The sequence below is a fragment of the Odontesthes bonariensis genome, chromosome 11 (assembly GCF_027942865.1).
Source record: "Odontesthes bonariensis isolate fOdoBon6 chromosome 11, fOdoBon6.hap1, whole genome shotgun sequence".
Lineage (NCBI taxonomy): Eukaryota > Metazoa > Chordata > Actinopteri > Atheriniformes > Atherinopsidae > Odontesthes > Odontesthes bonariensis.
The window spans coordinates 31,644,228-31,666,696 of record NC_134516.1 but is presented as its reverse complement, the minus strand read 5'-3'; the positions used below and the strand labels follow the sequence as shown (position 1 = coordinate 31,666,696).

At 46.2% G+C, this 22,469-nt stretch overlaps 1 long non-coding RNA gene and 1 other non-coding gene across 2 annotated transcripts; both read left to right on the top strand.

Annotated features, from left to right (window-relative positions):
- The first annotated feature begins 302 nt into the window (after positions 1 to 302).
- Positions 303 to 421, top strand: LOC142393183 (5S ribosomal RNA). The gene has a single exon (XR_012771800.1). It is a non-coding gene; the product is annotated as a 5S ribosomal RNA (ribosomal RNA).
- Positions 422 to 20,747: 20,326 nt separating this feature from the next.
- LOC142391913 (uncharacterized) lies at positions 20,748 to 21,681 on the top strand. Its single transcript, XR_012770637.1, has 3 exons — positions 20,748 to 20,969; positions 21,294 to 21,499; positions 21,629 to 21,681. It is a non-coding gene; the product is annotated as an uncharacterized LOC142391913 (long non-coding RNA).
- Positions 21,682 to 22,469: the final 788 nt, after the last annotated feature.

Below are 22,469 nucleotides of genomic sequence, written 5' to 3'. Positions count from 1 at the left end.
CCCTATTTTTACCAGAGAGCTGGCTTGAGAGGCTGCTGTTGAGCCTGCACGTTGACTTCCCTGATGTGATTGTTCTCTGCAGCTGAAAATGGGACTCTCAGATAACTGTCTGTCAAGCTCCTCTGTTCCCTGTGTGTAGTTTTGTGTCCGTTGTCATATAGAGAAACCAGGGAAGCTCAATCCCACGACATGCTCATAAACTGCGTCTTCTCTAAACAGTATAGTTCTATTTTAGAAGTCGGAATACAATAACAGATTCTGTTTCAGAATCTATAAAAAGCTGGTTTGTGACTCCATTGCTGGCTTACGGCCACACCACCCTGAACACGACTGATCTCGTCCGATCTCAGAAGCCAAGCAGAGTTGGGCCTGGTTAGTACTTGGATGGGAGACCGCCTGGGAATACCAGGTGCTGTAAGCCTTTTGGCTTCTCCAGGCGCATGCAGTTTGGCTACGTCAAATGCAAAAGTAGTCCCTGTTTGACTTTTTGGAACTTGTCCTTTCTCAGGACAAAGTTAAATGTATGAGGATCAAAGCCAACAATGGCCTGCTGGGACATCTCAGCAGATCCAGGATCAGCAACATGGAGACTGAGAGCCAAACAGAAACAGAGGTGTCTGCCAACCAATCAGCAGCAGCCCAAGCTGGTTAACTTCCTGGTGTCTGTGTCTGTGTCTGTGTCTGTGTTGAAGTAAATGGAACTGTAATTTTGTAACAATTGCAAAGAAATTGTCGCTGTTGATAAAAATGATGTGATTAACATGGATTTGTCAGACGGAAGGTAATCATGAGTCGTGTTGTTTTGACAGCTGCACCGTCACTGTGAATGAGAGAGGACGAGAGTGTTATAAGTAGTACCTGATGGTGTGTATACTGTTGTGATGACCTCCCTCAGGGTTTTAGGTGTCTTTAAAGCGGCAGTAGGAAACTTTTTTTTAGTCATATTAGCTTTAACTGTCATGGGATTCTGGAAGTAGAATATTAAATAGGCTGTTTAGGAAAAATAACGAAATCTGTAGCTCCCTCTGAAGCCTGTAATCATGCTTGCAAAAACCGAGCGCTCCCGGCTGTTTTTAACCAATCAAGTTAGGGTCGAGGAATCCTACCTGTCAATCACAGCTTGTGCACACGCTGCTGAGCGTGAGTCTGCCCCAGCTTGTGTGCGCTCACACTGTTGTGAACTCACGTGCACAACCTCGTCCACAGAGGGGGAGGGGTTTGGGGGGCGATTCGGAGCTTGTTAGAGGTTGGGGGAGGGACCTGAAAGTTGTATCAGTTCGAATTTTCCGACTTTAGACTCGTAATTTTGAAAACTTGCCTACTGCAGCTTTAAGAAAGTGAATCTGCAACATTTCCCCAGCTATTTTCAGGTAATATAGTCCAGTACACAAACACTTTTACATATTGATTATATAAACCACCCCATTCAGAACATCATCTGAGACGTCTACCCTGTGAGGGACAGCTGTGGTTTAAGCTGTGGGAGTTAGAGGCAGCTGGAAGCTCTAACAGTCAACCAGCCACAGAGGAATAAGCTCTGATCACTTTTTTCATCTCATTGCTTTACAACTTCACCGCTTGACTAGGCTCATGGATTATCTATGTACAATACATCTTCACTGTAAAATCCAATAGCTGCCCTGACATTTGTTAACTTTACTAGGTTAATTACAATATGCACTTATGACTGATATTTATGAAGTAACAGTTAGTTTCATGGTGAAAAAGGCAAAAAACTTAGTGTTTAGAGTGAAGATGACTTTATTTAGAGTGAAGCTCACTCAACAATATGTAGGAACACAGTCTCACTCCCACTGCGCATTCAAAGAAGAAGAAGTGTGCATGCGCAGTAGCAACATTCAGTCTCTCCCGCTCAGCAACGTATATTATGTCTATGTCAGCAACGCAGCAGTCCAGCACACAGGCCGAGGCACTGAGGGGAGCCTGCTGAGTTCACTTTTTCAGTTTTTTTAAAATTCGTTTGAAAAAGAATAAATAAGGTAAGTTATCAAGCAAGTATGTTTCTTAATATGTTTTAATTACTGCTCCGACTGTTAGCGTTCATGAGCTAACGTTAGCGTTAGTTAGCTAGCTAACGAACCAAACAGGCATAACATTAGCCTGTTCAGGCCATGGTTAAGGCGAGTTTGGGCGGTTTCCCACCATAGTCCTGTGATTATCTTAAAACGTTTTAACAGTTTCAAAGTCTAATTACTTTGAAAGTCTCACATTTGAAATGTTGTAGCATGAGTTTTCCGTTTTCCCCAAATTGACAACGATGGCATTTTGGCCTGACTTTCAAATTTGCAACGTGGAAATTACAGTTTTCAGTTAAGGCAGCATGAATGTGTTTGATGCAGAGAGGAGGATACATTAGGTTCATAATGCACTGGCGCTGTCTTTCTTTGGGGAAATGGTGAAGACTGGTTTAGTAGCATAGATGCTTTCGCATCCTATGAGCAGACATCCCAAGTCTCCCGGAAGTTCCGGGAGTCTCCCTGATATTGATAGTTAATCACGGATGCCCGCGAGTCGGATAAAATATCCCGGATTTAAGACTATGCGAGGGAGTGTTTTTTTTTTTTTTTCAATGCGAGTGAGAGCGTGCAGGCAATACAATAACTCGTGCACCATGCACGTTTCGACTGCGCAGGCACGAGAGAGAGAGGGGTGTGGGGAGAGGTGTGAAACCTGTGCGTATCTGTCCAAAGCGATGCTCTGTTCAACCAGCGTTCAGGGCGACTGCTGGTCAGAAGGCCCGCTGATTGGTTTAGTCAGCAAAATAAGCCAATAAAGTTCGGTGTGGGAGGGCTTCGATTTACTCTCTGACAGTTACCTAAGTTACCACTCAAAACTGTGCATCCTGCGAAATGGCAGAGGGTGAATCCTTGAGTAAAAAACGAAAATATAAGACTCATTTTACAGCAGAATATACTAAAGTATATCCATGTCTAGTGAAGGTGAAGAATGATGACACTGTGCGAGGTGCACTGTATGCAATAGTGACTTCAGTGTTGCCCACAGCGGACTTAATGACTGTAAAACATGTGGAGGTAGGCTAAGTTGAATGCGCCATCATCTGCATCTTATTTCTGTAGGTTAAATGCTGTTATAAAATAAAACAAAACGTATCAAAGACTTATTTAAAGTATCAAACACATTTAGTTACTAAATTTGTAGGCCTATATCTAACTAGCCAGCTACAGTATCTAACTATCTATATCCGGCCTGTCTAAGCCTTTTAAAATATCCCCAATTTAATATAGGGCCGGGGGGGGGGGGGGCAAACAGAATTGCACACCGGTGTAGCCATTTACTGCAGGTGGGATGGACTAAATAGCCCAGTTACCTCCTCATCTCGCTCTTTTTGCGCTCCGTGCCCATATTATTTCCCAGCAGAGTGGCTGAGCTCAGGTGTCTTGCTCCGTGTGCAACACATAACCCAGTTGGTTTGAGGTGGTATTAATATTTTCAAAATAAATTGGCTTAAACAATTTATCAAGAACCCATTTTAAATTTGGAACTTCATACCAATATGGTTCCATATGTAGTATCTATGTGGGGAAAATTTATGTTTGTAGATCAATGACCAAGAAAGAAGCATCTGTTTATGAAAGTAGGATAGCTTTGAGGGGATTTTTTCAACATTATAATTACAAAGTAAAAAGAAATTTAGGCCTCCTAATTTAGAGAAAATTAAATTCGGTATGAAGTTCCAAATTGAAGATGTGTTCTTGATAAATTGTTTAAGCCAATTTATTTTGAAAGTATTATTTAAAGTGTAAAAGTCTAAAAAGTTAAGGCCACCATTATCGTATCAGTTCATTATTACAGATTTTTTTTTAATATTGTGGTTTTTGTTCCTCCATATAAAGTTTAATGAAGTTTTGATTTGCCGTTGTCGCTTTCTCTTTTGCCGTTGTGATTTGCACTTCAGGGCCACCGTAGCACCTCCTCACCCAAGCAAGCGAGCAAGTGCAGGGCACCGAGTTCAGGGCAACATGTTTTTCTGTGTGTTTCTTATACGAGTAACTGAGTGAGTTAACTATGTGTGTGAGGGATGTTTATGAGACGTTGGGAGAGAGCAAACAGTTGACACCATAGATGTTGGAACTATTCTGTTTGGGGTGGCAGGGTTTTTGTTGGGAGGGGCGGCGGAAGCACGCACACTTATCAATGATTGAGGATTTGATTTGAAGTTATTTTATAATAACATGTGTCACGGATTTAACTTCCACCGACACAAAATCAGGTTCTGAGATCCCCCAAATCACACAGACGGTAGGCGAAGTAGGTATAGAAAATAGAACTTTATTGTAATTTCAATGCATAAGTAAAATCATTGTGCAAGTGAAATCATTGCACCAAACCCACCTGCAGTTACCCCCATCCCCCAGCTCTTCAACCAGTAACAAAGAAAAAACAGGTAATATTCTGGCCACACTATGTTATCTTGACAATGCCAGTCCACCACACATCAGCCCACAAACAGTCACTTCCCCACAAAGCCTCAGTCTACTGGTGACATTTTCCACCCCCCCCATTTTGGTGGTCGTCCTCGCCCACCCATTCACTCCCCATACCTTGCTGGAGGCATGCCCATATTAGACCGCTGTGACCGCCTCAGAGGGTTTGACCCCCCCTCTGACAGCAGGGCAGCCCCGGTCTGATCATCTGGCTCTAACAAAACTGGGGCCTGAGCTGGTTCAGCAAACCGCACAGGTTCACCCCCTGGGTGAGGAATGGCAGGCTCTGTAACGGCCAAGGGGGCCAGTCGGGCTAAGGGGGCAAAAGGTAAAAAGAACGTAGGTTGTTTAGACAAAGAGTCCATCTTCAGGGTACACACCTTGGGCTCAGTCCTTGTAGCCTCAAGTCCTGCAGGACAGGGGCGCAAGTTGTTCCGGTGCATTGTCTGAATTGGTCCCTCCTTCCCCTCGGGTCGGATTTTGTACACTGGGTGGCCAGACAGTATCTGCGAAAGCACAACAAAAGGAGAGGGCATCCAATGGGGTGCCAACTTGCCCCGAGCTCTCCGTCTGAAATTCCTGATCAGCACTCTCTCGCCCGGCAACAAGGGTACGGCCCTTGTCTTCTTGTCATACCGAGCCTGATCCCAGCTCTGCCTCTGTTCTGTGTGGGTTCGGACCCGGCTATAGACCTCCACCAGCGTCCGATGGTGCTTGTCCACCCATCCCACCACCGTCCTCCGATCCTGTGGGGGGACAACATCTACACACAGGTCAATGGGTAGTCGGGCATGACGTCCAAAGAGCACAAAATAAGGGGTCAAACCAGTACTACAGTGCACCATGTTGTTATAGGCTTGCACCAAGGCTGGAAGCTTGTCTCTCCACCTCAGCTGGTCCTCTGCACAGAGGGTATTCAACAGGGATAGCAGGGTCCTATTGAAGCGCTCACACGCACCATTGCCCTGTGGGTGGTATGGGGTGGTCCGGCTCTTGGTACAACCATACAATTCACAGAGCTGACGCATTACCTCAGATTCAAAAGCCCCCCCACGGTCTGTCAGAAACCGCTCCGGACAACCAAACGGTTGGATGAGGGCGGCCCACAGGGCACTGGCCGTGGTCTGAGCAGTCTGGTCCTTAGTAGGCACGGCCACTGCAAATCTAGAAAACAGATCAGTCATCACGAGGATATACTGGTGGGTGTCGGTTGGCCGCCCCAAAGACAAATAATCCAAGGCCACCACCTCCCATGGGTAGCTGGACACAATCGATTGGAGGGGGGCCCGTACCGCGGGGCCGGCCTTTGCAACTGCACACTCGGGGCATTCGGCTGTCCATACCTTTATGTCTTTTCCCATTCCTTGCCAGTAGAACCGGCGGCGCATCAGGCCCAGAACCTTTTCACTATTAGCGTGTCCAGCTGCCTTGTGGTAGTCCTTCCACAAGTCTTGAGTATGCTGGGTTGGGACAATCAACTGGAAGGTCAGCTGGCCAGTATCTGGCTCCTTAATGCAACGTCCCAGGACGCCCTTGCGTTGCTCCAGCCGATCCCATTCTCGCCCCCACTTGCGAACCTGGGGAGACACTGTTAGACCTTGACTTTTCAGCTGGCTCACCTGGTTCAACTCCGGGTCCTGCTGCTGGCGTTCCTGCCAGGACCCCCAGCCATCGTCTTGAGCTGCCCGAGGAGCCTCCTCCAGCCCCCTCTCCCCAGGAGGGGCAAGGTGGACAGCCTGGACATGTGCCTCTCCTGGGAGTCGGGACAACGCGTCTGCATTCTGGTTCGTCCTACCAGGCCGGTATTTTACTGAAAAGGTGAAATTTGCCAGCTGAGCCACCCACCTCTGCTCCACCGCCCCCAGCTTTGCTGTCCCCAGGTGTACGAGGGGGTTGTTATCCGTGAACACTGTGAACTCCGACCCCCACAGGTAGTGCTTAAACTTTTCTGTGATCGCCCAAAACAGTGCCAGCAACTCCAACTTAAATGAACTATAGTTCTGGTCATTCCTCTCATGGGGCTTCAGGCTCCGGCTTGCATAGGCAATCACCCGCTCCCTCCCCCCTTGTACCTGTGACAGCACTGCCCCGAGTCCCTACAAGCTGGCATCTGTATACAGCAAAAATGGTAAGTTAAAGTCAGCGTAAGCCAGCACCGGTGCCTGCAGCAGTGCTTGCTTAAGTTCCTCGAACGCCTGCTGGCACCTGGGGGACCACTGAATAGCTGCCTTCTTGACCCCTGCTGTGCCCTGAAGGAGAGCGTTGATGGAGGCTGCCACTCTGGAGAATCCCGGGATGAAACGGCGGTAATAACCTATGAAGTTGAGGAAGGAGCGGACTTGGGTGACTGTCGTAGGAACAGGCCAGTTCTGTACTGCTGCCGTCTTGTCAGGGTCTGTGGCCACCCCACTTTTGCTGACCACATGACCCAGGTACTTGACCTCTTTACGAAAAAGGTGACACTTCTGGGGCTGGAGTTTCAGGCCGTGCTGTGCAGTTTCTCAAACACCCTCTCAAGATGTTCCAGATGGCTGCCGAAACAGGGGGAATACACAATGACATCATCCAAGTAAATCAGGAGGAAATCGTTCACCTGGCCTCCCAAGCAGCGCTGCATGAGCCGCTGGAAGGTAGCAGGGGCATTGCACAGGCCGAAGGGCATCCACTCGAACTGGAAGAGGCCCACGGGCGTGGTAAAGGCAGTCTTTTCTTGGTCCCGCGGAACCACCTCAACCTGCCAATACCCGCTTGCAAGATCCAGAGTGGAATACCAGGCTGACTCCTTGAGATGGGTCAGGGACTCCTCAATCCTGGGCAAAGGAAAAGCATCCTTGTGAGTGATTGCATTTAATTTTCGGTAGTCAACGCAAAACCGCCAGGACACATCTTTCTTCCGAACCAGCACCACGGGTGCAGCCCACGGGCTGGCACTTTCCTTTATTACTCCATTGTCCAACATACCTTCCAACAGCGACCTCAACTCTGTGTACAGATTTGGTGGAACTGGCCTGTACCTCTCACGCACTGGCGGTGCGTCCCCGGTGGGAATCTGATGGAGGACTGCAGTAGTGCGGCCGAAATCATCCTCATCTGCCGCAAAGACTTTGGTCCATCTCTGCAGCAGCTCGGCCAACCTCCGTTGTTCATCGAGGTCTAGGCCCTCCCCCTGCAGTGCCAAGGCTGGATGGCTCGGTGATGATGCCTCTGCTGGGGGTGACAGATCATTTATTCTCCTCACCTCTACTATTGAGGGTCCATCAGCTGTTAACACCAACTCTTCCTCAGTTCGCACATCTTGGGGATCCACCTGTGAGACTGCAGCGAGGGCCCGACGCTGAGGGAGCTCCACAGGGAAAAGGTGAGGGTTACACACTCTTACTGGTATTCTCCCACCCCTCACCCAACTCAGGGTCCTCGCCACCCGCCACTCTTGGTCATCGCTTTGCAGGTTCTCCACCATGATGCAGCAGTCTGGCCTCCCAGTCGCTTGGGGGACCTGGGCCCAAACCACCATTTCAGTCTCCGGGGGGATCACTATGGGGTCCTGACGCGGCAGCTTGGCGACACCCTGTAGGACTCCAGAGGGCTCCGCGAGGCCGATGCGCCGGCAGACTGCAAAGACCTTCCCCCACTTGGCGGCCGCTGTGGGGTTCATTGCGGACTTGAACCTCTCCTCTGCTTGGGAGCCACCCTGGAAAACACTCATCCAACAGTCCCCAATCACACTCATCCCGAGTAAACAACCGTCATGTTGCAAACACGCGTCTTCGACCACCACCACCCCTTTCTCCAATACCTTGACCCCATTTATCTCAAAGTCAAAAAGCGCATACCCAATATATGGGATCGACAGTCCATTTGCAGCCTTCAGGGTGAGCCAGGGGATTGTGCCCCTGACTAGTCCCTCCCCAAATTGCTCCTGAAACACAGAATGCTTCATTAGTGTGACTTGAGAACCAGAGTCTAACACACATGAAATGCTTTTACCTCCCATGGTAACGTTCACTTCAGGACTTTCTCCGACGAATGAGGGCTTGGTGGGGGGTGTGGTCTGGGTCCCCTCCTCGACCGCTCGCCCTACAGCGTCCGAGGAAGCTAAAAATCCTGGGGGCCACGGCGTCGCTTGGGGCAGAACCGGCGAGTGTGGCCCGATTGTCCACACTCCAGGCAAATAGGCCGGCCCTGAGGGTCCCACTGGAACTGACTTCGAGACACCTCAGGGGCGGACCGGCGGGGCCTCTGCTGGAACGTTGACCCTGGTTGGACAGTCTGTACGGTTGGGTCAGCAGGCCCCACGGAGAGATTAGCTATTTGGGCCCGCAACTCCTCGGCCAGGGACCTGCCCAACACTGAAATCTGTTTCTTGAGGTCTTGTTGTAGCTCTGCCCGCAGGGATTCCCACAATGCCTGAGTGTCTTGGCCAGGAGGGGATTCTAGGTGATGGGTAGGTGGAGCCTGCTGTAGCGCTGCCTGGTGTGTAGGCGGGGGCGGCCGCTGGTTCGGGGGAGGCCTGGATGTGTACGTGTGGCAGGCCCAGGTCTCCGTTTCCTCTTTAGTGTGCTCTTGTTCAAGTGCCTTTGCCTCCTTACAAATAGCAGGGAAGGTGATAGCCGGTGTGCGACGAAGTAGCCTTTTCAACTCTTGCTTCACATGACCTTGCTGTAGTCCCCTGATGAACTGGGTGCGTAACAGGTCATCTTCCACTGCGACATCCACTTGTTCCTTCACCTGCCACCTGTGATAGAGCTCCCGAAAACGGAGAATAAAAGCACACATTTCTTCTTCTGCGCCCTGCCTGCACTCATAGAACTGAGCCCTCAGTGTAGCCAGAGACTGACTTACCCCGTATAGTGTTGTCAGGAAGTCCAATATCTTCACATCACTGTCCCTTTCGTTATCAGGCAACAATAGGACTTCACGTTTGGCTTCGCCCCCCAAAGCACTCAATATAAAATCAGTCTTTTGTTCATTTGGAAGACCTTGTGCCCGTACAAACATTTCAATTTTAGCCCGCCATTCCTCAACCTTTTCTCCCCTCTTTCCTTCAAAAATGGGCAACCATGGCCCTCCCGTATACCAAGGAAACTTGACATTGTTAACCATATTTGGTGGTACATGAGCCGGGGCAGCCGGGTTCTCATTACCATCGTTCGACATACTGAATGTGTGTGTAGGGGGATCCTGCCGAGACAACGCCAAAAGAGAAGTGTCACGGATTTAACTTCCACCGACACAAAATCAGGTTCTGAGATCCCCCAAATCACACAGACGGTAGGCGAAGTAGGTATAGAAAATAGAACTTTATTGTAATTTCAATGCATAAGTAAAATCATTGCGCAAGTGAAATCATTGCACCAAACCCACCTGCAGTTACCCCCACCCCCCAGCTCTTCAACCAGTAACAAAGAAAAAACAGGTAATATTCTGGCCACACTATGTTATCTTGACAATGCCAGTCCACCACACATCAGCCCACAAACAGTCACTTCCCCACAAAGCCTCAGTCTACTGGTGACACATGCAGTTATAAGAGAAATAGAATGGATGAACACGGCATCTTTATTGTTCAGAAAATAAAAATTGATAACCAAATCAAGCCATTTAAGGAACATAACAGCATAAAATACACCACAAATGAAAAAAGAAAAGTCTGCGCTCATGACTCAGGGCATCAGGGCATAATGAAAGCTTTTAAAATGAGTAATAAAATCTGACAGGTAACCAGGGAAGGAAGTCCTTTAATCCTGGAAATATTCTCCAGGTGATAGTCGGCTGACTTCCTAACTGACCTGATCTGGCTGCTGAAGTTCAGCTCTGAGTCCATAATAACACCCAGATTCTTGCTTGGTTTGTGCTTTTTAACATCACAGCCTGAAGCTGAGCTCAGATTTTTAACAGCTGACAATGACCTCTGTTTTATCTTTGTTTAGCTGCAGGAAGTTCTGGATCATCCGGTTGGTTATTTGTTGGAGGCTCTTTGCTGGGCCAGTTATTCCTCTGTGCCAGCAGCTGAGCACCAGTTCTGCCAAAACTAACAGGAAACATCATCCTGCACCGCTGGATTATCAACAAGTAATACTGACCAAGTCAGGAGATTAAAAAGGATGCAGAGGATAGTCAACCATCTCCTAAACACGGGACTTGTGTTTGACACCAGTCTTTGAACTGCTGTGAGACCGTTGTTTCCTTCATTCGTTTTTCACCTTTTTTTCCAAAACTACTTGGTCAAAAGGTGTAAAACATTAAAAGTACTGGGTTAAAGTTAGAAAAGCATCATGTTTAGGAAATAAAATACACTTTTGGGGGAAAAACTTGGCCAATAAGACCAGGAGCTCCTGACCTGTCTCATACATTTCAGTAAGACCTCGGGAAATTGTCCCAAAAAGGGCAAAACATGTCTCCTTTAAAGGACCAATAAGAGCTACATCTCAGACTCTACAGGCCTCAGTTAACTTGTTAAATGTGTGAGTGGGTCGGTGTGAAAACTCAACATCTAGGATGTTATTTCCAGCTTCTACGTTTAACTGAAATAGAAAATCTGAGAATTACGACAATTTGGGTAGAGCTATTTTACGACAGTAAAATATTTGGCAGTGACTAAGTGCCTTTAGCACAGACAGGAGGGTGGAGGCGAGAGGAGACAATGAGGCTGATACCAGAGCAACCAGATGAGCCTCCAGCGTCCACCTGTCCTGATAGTCCCTCACAAGCAGCTGTCTGTTGTTAGCACGTTAAGCTTTGATTGGTCTGGGCTGGTCTGTGGCATTATTTATAAACCTTCACCCCTGCTGTTTCCTCTCATAGCTTGTTTTCACCATGACAGCTGCTGGGTTCTTCCTGAGGTATAAGCACAAGCTGCCTTTTACAGTTTTTGTTTGTTTGTTTGATTGATTGGAAACATTAGTTAATATTGCATTCTTACTCTTTGCTGTACATAATTTCAGGGTTTCCCTCTTTGCCTTGTTGACTGCTGCTACATGGGGTTTTCCCACTAAAGGTGTGCTATCATCTGTTGTGGTAAAACATTACATGCTTGCTTGAATTAGCTTCTGCTAAACTTGTTCTCATGCACCCAGGTTCAAAATCAGCAGGCCAGAGCAGCAGCGCACAAGAGCTGCAGCTAATTTTGGCTCTTACCAGGGAGCAGCCGCTGGCCGCCCGGTGACCGTGCCCAACACTGCTTCCAGTGACGTTTATATGGCGACACCTGTGCAAGCCTCTGGTCTAAGTCAACCTGTTCTTCAGGCAGACCCAAGACTCAGCGGCTATGGCTCATTTGTGCCAACGCAACTGGTTGTCCAAGCTCCCGGTTTTGTCCAAGCTCCCGGCCTTGTCCAAGCTCCTGGCCTTGTCCAAGGTGCTCTTCAGGGAGACCCAAGATTCAGCAGCTCTGGCTCCGTTGTGCCCGTGCAAATGGCTGTGCAAGCTTCTGGAGTCCCACAGGCTGTTCAGACGGGTCCAGCATTGAGCAGCTTGAGCTCTGGCCTGCCTGCAACAGGATACTCTACTGTCACTTATGTGCCTGTTGACGTAGGATCTGACGCTGGAGCTGCCCAATCTGGACCACAAGGTAAATCTTCTGCTTGGAGTGTAGATGGCCCAAAATGTGTTTGGAAGCCTAAAGGTGTCTGTGCGTTTTCATGTAGTCACTAGCAAATCTTGCCGAGCTCTATTATGAAGCCGAAACCTGCTGTTTGGATTTTTTATTTTTTTTCAGAACATATGTATTAAAACACAAAATGATGCTCAGGTGTGTAATAATGGCTCCCTTCTGCTTGGAGGAAACGCCTTTCACTTTAAGCAGCCTTACTGGGGCACCAAAGGGAACCCGAGCATTGCACCTGTGCTTCTCATTCAGTCTGCTCAAAATCTCTGGAGAGGGGGGTGGAGCTTTTAACTTTACATCCTAAGAAACTGCGATGGTAAGACTCTGTGCTATCAGAACTTCTGCTGTGAAAAGAACTAATTGTGAAATGTCTCCACACAGAAACCCAGTGGGCTATTGCTCCCTCAGTCTTTGAGGATGCGTCAGCCCAAGCCCTCAGCCTCACTGACGTTCTCCCTGCAGCCCCTCTGTCACCACCTGGCCCTGTCCTCCAGTCAGGGGAGACCTCCAGTGTCACAAAGGAAGCTGAACTCGGGAATTACCAGCAGCAGACGGAGGAATTCGGCTACCCGGATGACCGCCAAGGGTCTGGACCGGGATCCGCAACCGTACTGGTGCCACGCTTTGGTGTGGGTGGATCTCCTAACTTTGACTACAGGCTTTTGTACGGCTTGTACCCCTCTGGAACCTACAGCACCTTCAGCCAGCAGCATGAGAAGGGCAAAGACTACTTTCAGGATGTCCACTACTTGAAGGAGCATATTACTGACAGCCATGGTTCTGGGCAGCAGAAAAAGTTCTTCCCAAGTGCCCGCTAGAGCTGAACATGATGTGCAGAGGGTATGTTGAGTGGTACCTGCAAATGTCTTTATCTCAATGCTGTAACTAATCTGGTTCTGTTTCAGATTGGAAAGCTGAATCCCAACAGCATAAGATTCTTTTTAGTCTTTGAATAAAATCTTGTCACATGATCTTGCTTCAGAATGATTAAGGGAAACGATGGCCTGTGAATAACATCTGGGTTCAAGGCAAATGGCAGGCATCGCCTGTCATATTTGACTCGGACATTCTGCTTTCGGTTTCAAACATGGCTTCTCAAAGGTCTGCATCTTGAGAGGAATTGCTATGGAAGTGTTAAATAGTTGCTCAATTGACTATAGCGATCAGCTACAGCATCCTTTACAGCCATTTCTCTACACCTGTACATGGCAGCCAGACGCAACCCCTTCTATAGATTGCTGAGTGCACGTAGCCAACCTGAAGGCTTGCCAAACAAACATTGTGCTTGAAATACTTGGCTGGATACTTCTTAAATATTCTTCTGCAGTTAAGCCACAGCCAGTGCTGTCTTTGGCAGTCTTGTCATATGATGACCTTGTCTGGGTTTTTTCCCCCAAACCCTGCAGACGGAATGCTAAAGTAATGGCAAGCCAGTGGATAATGAACATTTCTATTTTTGTCTCTGGGCATCCATATACTAGGGCTGTCAAAAATGATTGCATATTCCTTCTAAAACGATGTAATCAGACATCTGTATTAGCACATGTCAATGACACACATGCGCATCTGCAGGCTTTCAAACTGCCAGGCAACGGCATCTTCCCGTCAATAACGGGACAAACTGACTTAACTACTTGAATAGGTAGTTTATTCAAGTTGAAACTTAACAATTTGTTTCATGTTATGCCAAGTCTATTTTGGTGAACATTTTCAAGAATTAACCTCATGTTGCTTGTGGTCGACTGACAAGCTAACTGTAGCTCGTATACAACTTTGTCTCAAGGCTCCAAAATTTTTCCATCTAACCAAAATCTGAAGTAGTGCCAGGCGGGGCTTTATATATATTTTTGGGGGTTAAAATCACTTTCTTTGCGCCTGCGGTCGAGTTGGGTTCTGAACTTTCTGCCATCTTCATGTGAATCAACTTTCAGCAGTGATGCTTTACCAGACAGTGACTCCTGTGACCTTTCCCTGACCCCGTCATGCAGTGTGCCGACTCAGGGCAGACGGCGGCTGCGCAGATGTTTTTCCACATTCGATTTTGATTTTCATTTTCACCTTCAACTGTCTGTTTTTAAAACCTATTTGAATTTGGAATATTCTTTGACAACCCTATCCTGTACCACTCTACTATTGTGCTTTAATAGGCAACTTGTTGCCTTTCCACTCTGTAATGGCAGGTTGTGCCAGAACATGCCTATTGATGTTGCATTCTCTGAATGCAATAATAAAGAATTACAGTAGTCAAATCCTGAAGTAACAAATGCCTGGACCAGTTTTACTGCATCATGAGACAGGACATTCCTGATTTTAACAATATTACAAAGGTGAAAGAAGGCAGTCCTAGAAACCTGTTTTATGTGCCTTGAATGATAACTTCTGGTCAAAAATAACTCCAAGGTTCCTCACTGGAACTATCTTACCATCCATTTACTTTACTCAATGTATCCAGTTTAGGGTAGTGGAAGCCTTTAGCCCAGTGATACTATTTTTTTCCACAAGAGCCACATTGGCAGAGCAAAATCAAGGGAAGAGCCACTTTTATGAACACATACTAAGTCCCCTCTTGCAAATATGCATTTCTAAATATAAAACATCCCACAAAAAAAGAAACAACACAGCCAATACATTTTCAATTAAGACCGCATTTACCTGAATACTGGAATACTTAATACTCAATACTGGAAGCTGGCATGCATGTCCTTGACTTTCTTCATGTTGTATTTGTAGTTTGTTGCAATCATAGTGAGACATTCAAGATGAGCATGGTTTAGTCCTTTTTTAATTAAAAACCGACCCATTGTGCCTGCATCTCGCGCTGGCTAAAGGAGCTAGCGTGCACTGCGGTCAAGTGTGACGGTGGTTTAAGCGGGCTGCGTTGCCAGGTTTAACAGTGCCCCCTTTAGGAAACACCATTAAGCCTTAATTAATACTTAATAAAAATACTTTATACTACAAAAACACAAACTTAATAGAAATACTTAATACTGTGCAGTATTCGCTGTATGTTATTTGAAAAAAATTGTTATTGTTACCATATTGTTATAAGCTACTATGCGAGTGCGAGCCACCAATTAAAGCTTGAGGAGCCGCATAATGAGTATCTCTGCTTTAGCCTATCCCTGCTGCCAATTGAAAGAGTCAGGGTACACCCTGGACAGCTCTCCAGTCCACTCTGCAAAAGGTCTAATAATTTCCACACTTCCATTCACTGAGACTCTGCTAGAACTGTTTGGAGACCTTTTTTAGAGGGCCGTATCAGAGAGCCTACTGTGGGAGAGTACTTCGAAAGTTTGATCGTGCCAACTATTGCTAGTTTAATAGCAAGTGAGCTGAATCGAAGGAGTTAAAAAATATTTTGCAAATTGATCATGTCGCTTTGCACTCGAGGGAATTTGAAAATGCATCTTCCGCATGTGGTAGAATCAGGAAAACATAAGCAGAGGATATATTTAAGTCTTGTGTAGGATGAAAACCAACATGGGAAGATGTGATGCCATGTTAAGGACCGAGTCTGTATGAAGCACAGTGTCATAGCCCCCCAGCTGGTGTCCCAGGTGAGATGAACAAAGGCCGCACACACAGAGGGCAAGTCGAGACAGTTGGTTAAGAGGGATGTATGGCTCTGATGAGGCACACAGAAGACACCAAGTGGTGCCAAGCAGAGGAGGGGCAAGGCTACGTAGCATAGGCTAACGAGTCACATGCAATTAAAGCTTGGAAAAGGCAAGCGAGTGCAGATTTAACTGAAACACCTTCATGGCATAAGGTCAAGCAGGGCCACTGTATTGAGCTTCAAGTTATTTTGGTCTGGGTTTGTGTAATGCAATTCAACCATGAGGAGAAGGAAACCTGTAGTGGTGGAATTTAAAGCAGCAGTATTCAGTTTGCCCTTCAAAAGCAGAGTCAGCCTCAGTGGGTGTGGTGAAGACTCAATCCTCTATGAAGTGAAAACAAACCTCGAGTTAAAGTATTCAATACACAGACAACCTAATTTTATTGGTCAAGTTTATTTTGCCAGAGTTCAGCCACATGTTGGAATCTCCATGGAAGTGTCCATGAGAGTCACCTGCAGAAAACAGAAGGGGTCAGTATTGATACAGGAGTCTCAATACTTCAGACACTAGTCCAGCTTTACCTTAGTACAACTTCTGCCCTTTAGACCCAGTCTTGGCATCAGCGTGGTCAAAAGCATCCTGGGAGTATTTGGCGTATGAACTGGAGTCGCGGGCTCGTTGGTAGCCATTGCTGGACTGGACGATGTGGGATGAAGGGTATACAGTGCGCATCTCAGATGTGTCCTTAGGGACCTGGTCGGAGGTCCAGGCAGACTGTGGGAAAGAACTGTCGATCTTCAAGTTCATTAGGGCAGCGAGGAAACGAGCAAAGTCTGCGTCCTGCGCAGTAAAGCCAGCATTAGACCCAGAGGAGCCGCTGCCGTAGCCAGACCCAGAGGAGCCGCTGCCGTAGCCAGACCCAGAGGAGACGCTGCCGTAGCCAGACCCAGAGGAGCCGCTGCCGTACCCAGAGGTGCTACTACCAGAGCCAGAGGACCCACTATTTTGACCTGAGCCCAGAAATTAGTTGAAGCAAAGTATGACAGCATGGTTAGTCATGCTGTTTGGATTTCAAAAGAAAAGAAAGAAACTTTAGTATATAGGAGAACAAAAACCTAAACCATTAAACATGAAGACTCACCTGAAGAAAACCTTAAACAACATGTTGAACAAGACAAAACAGAAGCAACACAATTCAGATAAAACTGGTCAAAAACAGCAATCTAGTGACTGCTGTTGAGAGAAGATTTGTGCTGTAACTCATCTGAGGCTGCAGCTGACTTTATATTGGTGCTCTACCTGCTCTAATTACACTCATAAACCTCACCTGGGACCCAGTCAGATCGTGCTGCATTCAATTCAGCTCTGAAAATGAACACTTCTGACATTTAAAAAGGTTTGTTGCAACATGTGAGGAATGAACATGGGATGTTTTAAAGAAGGTGAATTACGCTTGGTCAGATACGGTGTTAAACATCTGGACCAAAGTCCTGCAGATCACTGTGGGCCCCTAATCTCTGGCTGGGGAGTGTGAGGGGAGTGACAGAGATTTGGTCTGAAGGACTCCAGGTTATAACCTCGGTTCTAATACGTCACAAAGACGTCACATTCATGAAATTGGGGTCCAACACATCACTTGTCCACTTCACTAGTGGGAGCTGCTAGTTGGGTTTCAAGGGGAAAAAAGTGAGCTCAGCGTGACATAAGACTGGAGTCTTAGTAAGTTAACCTGCTGAGTTCTGGAAATAACTCTAACATAATGTTGACTCCTTGGCAGGAATAAGGAGCTCTGCAGCTCTCTCATCCAGAGGATCTAGAAGCATGGATGTGTTTGGAACATAGCAGAGGGTGTATTCTTCCTAAAGTCACGCTAACTGCCTTCTGCGCACTCTGATGTTTGATGTTTAAAGCTCAGATTAATATCTGAGCTGAGATGTAGAAACGTGAGACAACATGATGCAGAGCTGCTCTTTTATTAAGTGATATGGAGGAGATCTTAGATTTATTTCAGATGAACTTGATTAAACAGGACATAACGGAGGTTAAATGTTTAAAGCACCTTGTGCCATCATTTCGTTCATATCTGTAACTGTTTCTCAAATTTGTCTTGATGATTTCTGTGGATTTCCATCATTCCTCCTGAAAACTTGTTGCCTTGTGAGAACCAAAGACTCCCACAGACTCCCTGTGACACAGCAAACTTCCAACATGGGAAATGTGACATTTGAGCACTTTATAGTCTGTAGGCGACTGTTTTCTGTTCTTTGTACTGTGGAGGCTTTACCAGCCATCAGTGAGGTGGAACTGTACTGAAAACACACTGAAGTTAAAGTTACATTTTTAACTCATTTAAAAGGGAAAATGTGTCTATTTGAATAATGCTCTTTTTTAATATGGGTCTAAGTTTGAGTCTTTTTTTTTTTTACTGTAAAATGTTGACTGTCACACCTGAACTTCATATTTATTTATGAAAATGAGAATATTTATATCCCCAGGTTGTTTTAATTCTGAAAACTAACATTTGTTACAGTAGTTCACATCATCTGTCCTCATAATTACTTTCATAAAATCCAACAAAGACCAGACTTTATCATGTTCATATTTAAACTGCAACCTGCAGGTTAACAATGTGAGTGACTTAAAGTGTGGAAACAAGTCCACAGAAGTTTTTCTTTTAATTATGTCAGTATATGTCGACTATGTGCAAGTAGTCCCCACAGGCAGTGTCCTTGCTGTAGGGACGACCAGGTAAGACATCTGATTCTCACATATAGATGGAACATTTGATGTTGCATTATGCCCAGTATTAATCACACATGTTTGTTCATGTTCCAGACAGGATAGTGAATGCTTTTGTGCAGTCCACTGTGTGGTTGTACAGCTCACGACTTAACTGAATATTTTCCAACACCTGGCTCGTCTTCTTGCATCCAAATGTAGAACAAAATAGATGTTTGATCTGTAAAATCTGATGTAATGAACAGAATCCATGAGAGTTGTTTGATTTATTCTAACCCTCCCCGGGCTCCAACTCTAACTTTCCCCGTTGCCACTGATTTTCAGTCCACTTCTTGTGTCCTTTGGCTCAGCTCAGCCTTTTCTCCCCGTTTCCCTCCTTAAGAACGGCTTCTTGACAGCCACCCTTCCATGGAGACCGTTTCTGATGAGGCTTCATTGAACAGCTGAAGGTCCAGATGCATCTCAGGGAATCACCCGTTTTCTGCAAAAATGCCATTTCATGCATGTCAAACTGTTATTTTATAGATGCAACCAAAGAAATGGGAACAGATGACAAATTCTTCCCATACCTGAATTTTAGCTTGAGCAGCTACTGATGACGCAGCCCTTTTGGCCACCTGGTACCTGCTTCAGGTCAACCTCCTGAACAACCCAACACAAAAGGCCTTTTTCTTCAGCTTTAATGTTTCCCTACATGCTAATATTCACAAGCAGGTCCTATGCTACTGTCCTGATAGGCAATGATGACCTTCTGGCCACACCTCTGCTATTGAGGCTGAGAGGCTCCTTTCAGTTTCCATGACCCAACCTCAATGGTAATGTATAGATTTAATAAAAATACTCAGCTTTGTGTTTAAGATGTCATGAACAGGGTCCTCCACTAGATGTTTGCCGCCCACCACCTGATCCAACTTACTTCCAGGTAGTGAGTAAGTGACAACATTGAGGCAATACATTTTGTTCCCAAGCAACTTCACTAAAAGTAGCTGCCACATCTTTTGATTTGTGCAGCACAAGCTTCATTACAAATATGCAGAGTACAAGACCTTTGCAGCCACAGAAGATATTTATGAAGCCATCCTCGGTCATGGACTTGCAGAAACTACTGTCCAGGTTTCACATGGCCCCAGCATCTGATGTGTCTGCCCTTACCCAGAGCAGTAGGGCGAGGATTGCTACAGAGTGGAAAGGTTTCCCCCTCAGCACAATATGCAGCAGTGGAATCTTCTGATAGAGCTCAAGGCCACACCTTTACCCACTGCTGTCAGGGAGCTGCTGTCAGCTTTTCAGCCATTTTTAGTTGGGAATGCATTCCAAGCTGAAGCCGTCAAGACCTTCATAAGCTCACCTTTGAGCAGAAACTGTCCATAAGTTAATGCCAACACCTTATTTATAGGATTAAGTCATGTCAACCTGTCAGGCCCTCAACTATCCCCTCCAACCCACAACTGGATGACCCAGAGACAGCTAGGAGCCATTTGATGGTGCAACAAAGTATTCAAGTTAAAAGCCATTTATTCAAGCGGCAGCAGCAGCGATGACTCTAGAATATGCAGATCTGCAAGACAAAGAAAGTCAGTCACCTACCAGCAGCTACAGAGAGCACACATGCAGAGTAAAATGAGCCTCACCAGAAAGATCCTCAGAAGCCGCTCTGAACTTGAACCTTGTGCTGAGATGTTTTGCCGTGGTCTGGCTCAGATTCTGTTGGGCTGTAGCGGAACTGGCTGAACAGCACACGCTTCTTGTTGTAGCGGGACCGAGATTTGTAAGCGTAGACTTGATCCTCGTCGGTCACAGGAGTGAAGACTGGCTCGTCCTCGCCGCTGGTGTCAGATGAAAGGCTCCAGCTCCCATCTTCAAACTGGTAATTGCTGCCAGGAGCTCCAGACTGACCTCCCTGAGCGCCATGCTGCTGTGCTGCAGAACCACTGGTTCCAGCTGCTTTCTGATACGTTGGCTTAGATAGATCTTGTCCATAAACTGAATACATGGGTGAGGAAACAGAATTAAGATCAGCCTTCCATTTAAACCCAGAGTCAATTTAAACTGCTTTTAGTTGCTGATTTGATTGGGATCAGCTTACCGCTTTGTGCAGGAATGCAGGTGATGCTTCCAATCAGCACACAAGAAATCCACAAAACCCTGCAGAAACAGGGACATCTCATATGAAGTTCTGAGTACATTTAGAGACCAGTGGGATCCAACCACCACCTCCCCTTAACATGCCCAGTCCTGTTGACCTTAACTGCATATTCATAGTGTAATGCTGCAACCAAATGAGGTTCTGCTTGCCTCAGACATTTAAGGCAGCAGAGGTTCAGTGCCACCACTTGGGCCCAATCCCAATTCACCCCTTGGCCCTACCCCTTACCCCTTCCCCTCCGTTTTGCGCGTTCACGTGTAGAGGTAGTGTTGTCCCAATACTCTTCCAAAGCCCTTCCCCTTAGCCCTACCCCTCCGTTGTAGCCCTTGAAACGGAGGGGTTCGGCCAGGCAGACTCCGTTTGAAGGGGTATGATATATTTCCCAGAGTACAACGCGACTACCGGGAGATCGCGAGTCTTTTTAAAAATGGCAGAAGCGAGAGCACCACACAAATGTAAGTTCTTCTATTTTTTTTGCCATAATTTAACTGTTTTAATCGTTTTAGGTTGTGATAACTGGTGTATTGTGTGAGTTTAATATGGTGGCAATGTGTAGTTATTTTCTGTTATAAACACACATGGGAAAAGTCGCTATTTTACATGGAGTAATCGGTCAATGCATGTGAAGGTGCTGCGAAAGAGTTTTCGTTTTTTAAATTGTAACACGAGTATTTACAAGCAATGTAGTTGGTTAACCATAGAGAAGTTCCTTTTGAGTGACATGAGCGTCATTTCGCTACCTATTATCACAAGTATTCATATACGTGACTGATTCACAGGGACTCAAGCACAAAGAGCCTGATCAGGTTTAGCGCCCCAAACGAAGATCTGTTTCTAAAGTCATCCCCATCCCCAAAAAGAAGTAGGAAGTCCAATCCCATAATGGATTACCTGATACAGGAGAGCCTGAAGGAGCAGAAGCGCCACGAGCAGAAAACGGAGCGCTTTTTAGCTCGGTTTGAGCGCATGATAGACAAACTTTACGGTGAGTTGATGCGCCATGCACCTATTGTACACACAGCCACCACTACCGCATTCTGAAACACCTTTTTTAAATTTTTTACAATGGATGAAAGTGCATGCTATAATGTCATATCGTGTCTTGTTCCCCCAGAACATCACTGAGCCCATGCAGCACCTCCGATGCGCCCTCCGCTGTTCCTGCTCCTCCGGTCATCTCGTTCTCGATGATTGCACTGTTGCCCGTTTATCTTCATACTGTTTATATTCATACTGTTTATTGTCCATATTTGCACCACACACTTTACAGCAGACACTTTAAGCTGTTATTTCTGAAAATAAGCTGCCTTACCAGTCTGTAATGTGAGCCTAATAAAATAAATTAAGGACAAAAGGTTTGTGAGCATGATTATCACATCAATATCATATGAACGACTGGAACGGATATTGGTATGAAGAGATTTATTATACAAGGGATAACAAAAAAATTGGGGTACATGTTGTGGTCCAATGGGCAATAATTTGTAGGACGACCCGTCTGCTGGAAAGAAAAACATGGAAAGATCAGGCTTTCATCCTCCCAAACCAACACATTGATAGCACACACAATGCAGTGCATTTATTTAAGTCATCAAATCTGAACCTGGTACAAAGAAAACCGCTTCAAAAACGCATGAGCTGCATGTTTATCCCAAACGGAACGAGGCGAGTAACAAAGGCTAAACATTAGCTTATGCTTTCAGCTAGGTTAGCCAGGTTGGGATACTACTCCAGTCAATGAATCAGCAAATCCAACGAGACAAGCAAATTGTTTCTATATTACACGATATCACAAATGTACAGTTAGAAGCACTTTCAAACACAAACACACAATCATTTTCACACGCCGGCTCTGGAAGCTACCAGCTGCTCACTCACACGCGTTATTTGTATTAATTTATAATTCTACATACCGTAACAAGATCCAGCAATGCTCCCAGATGTCGAAGACGCCT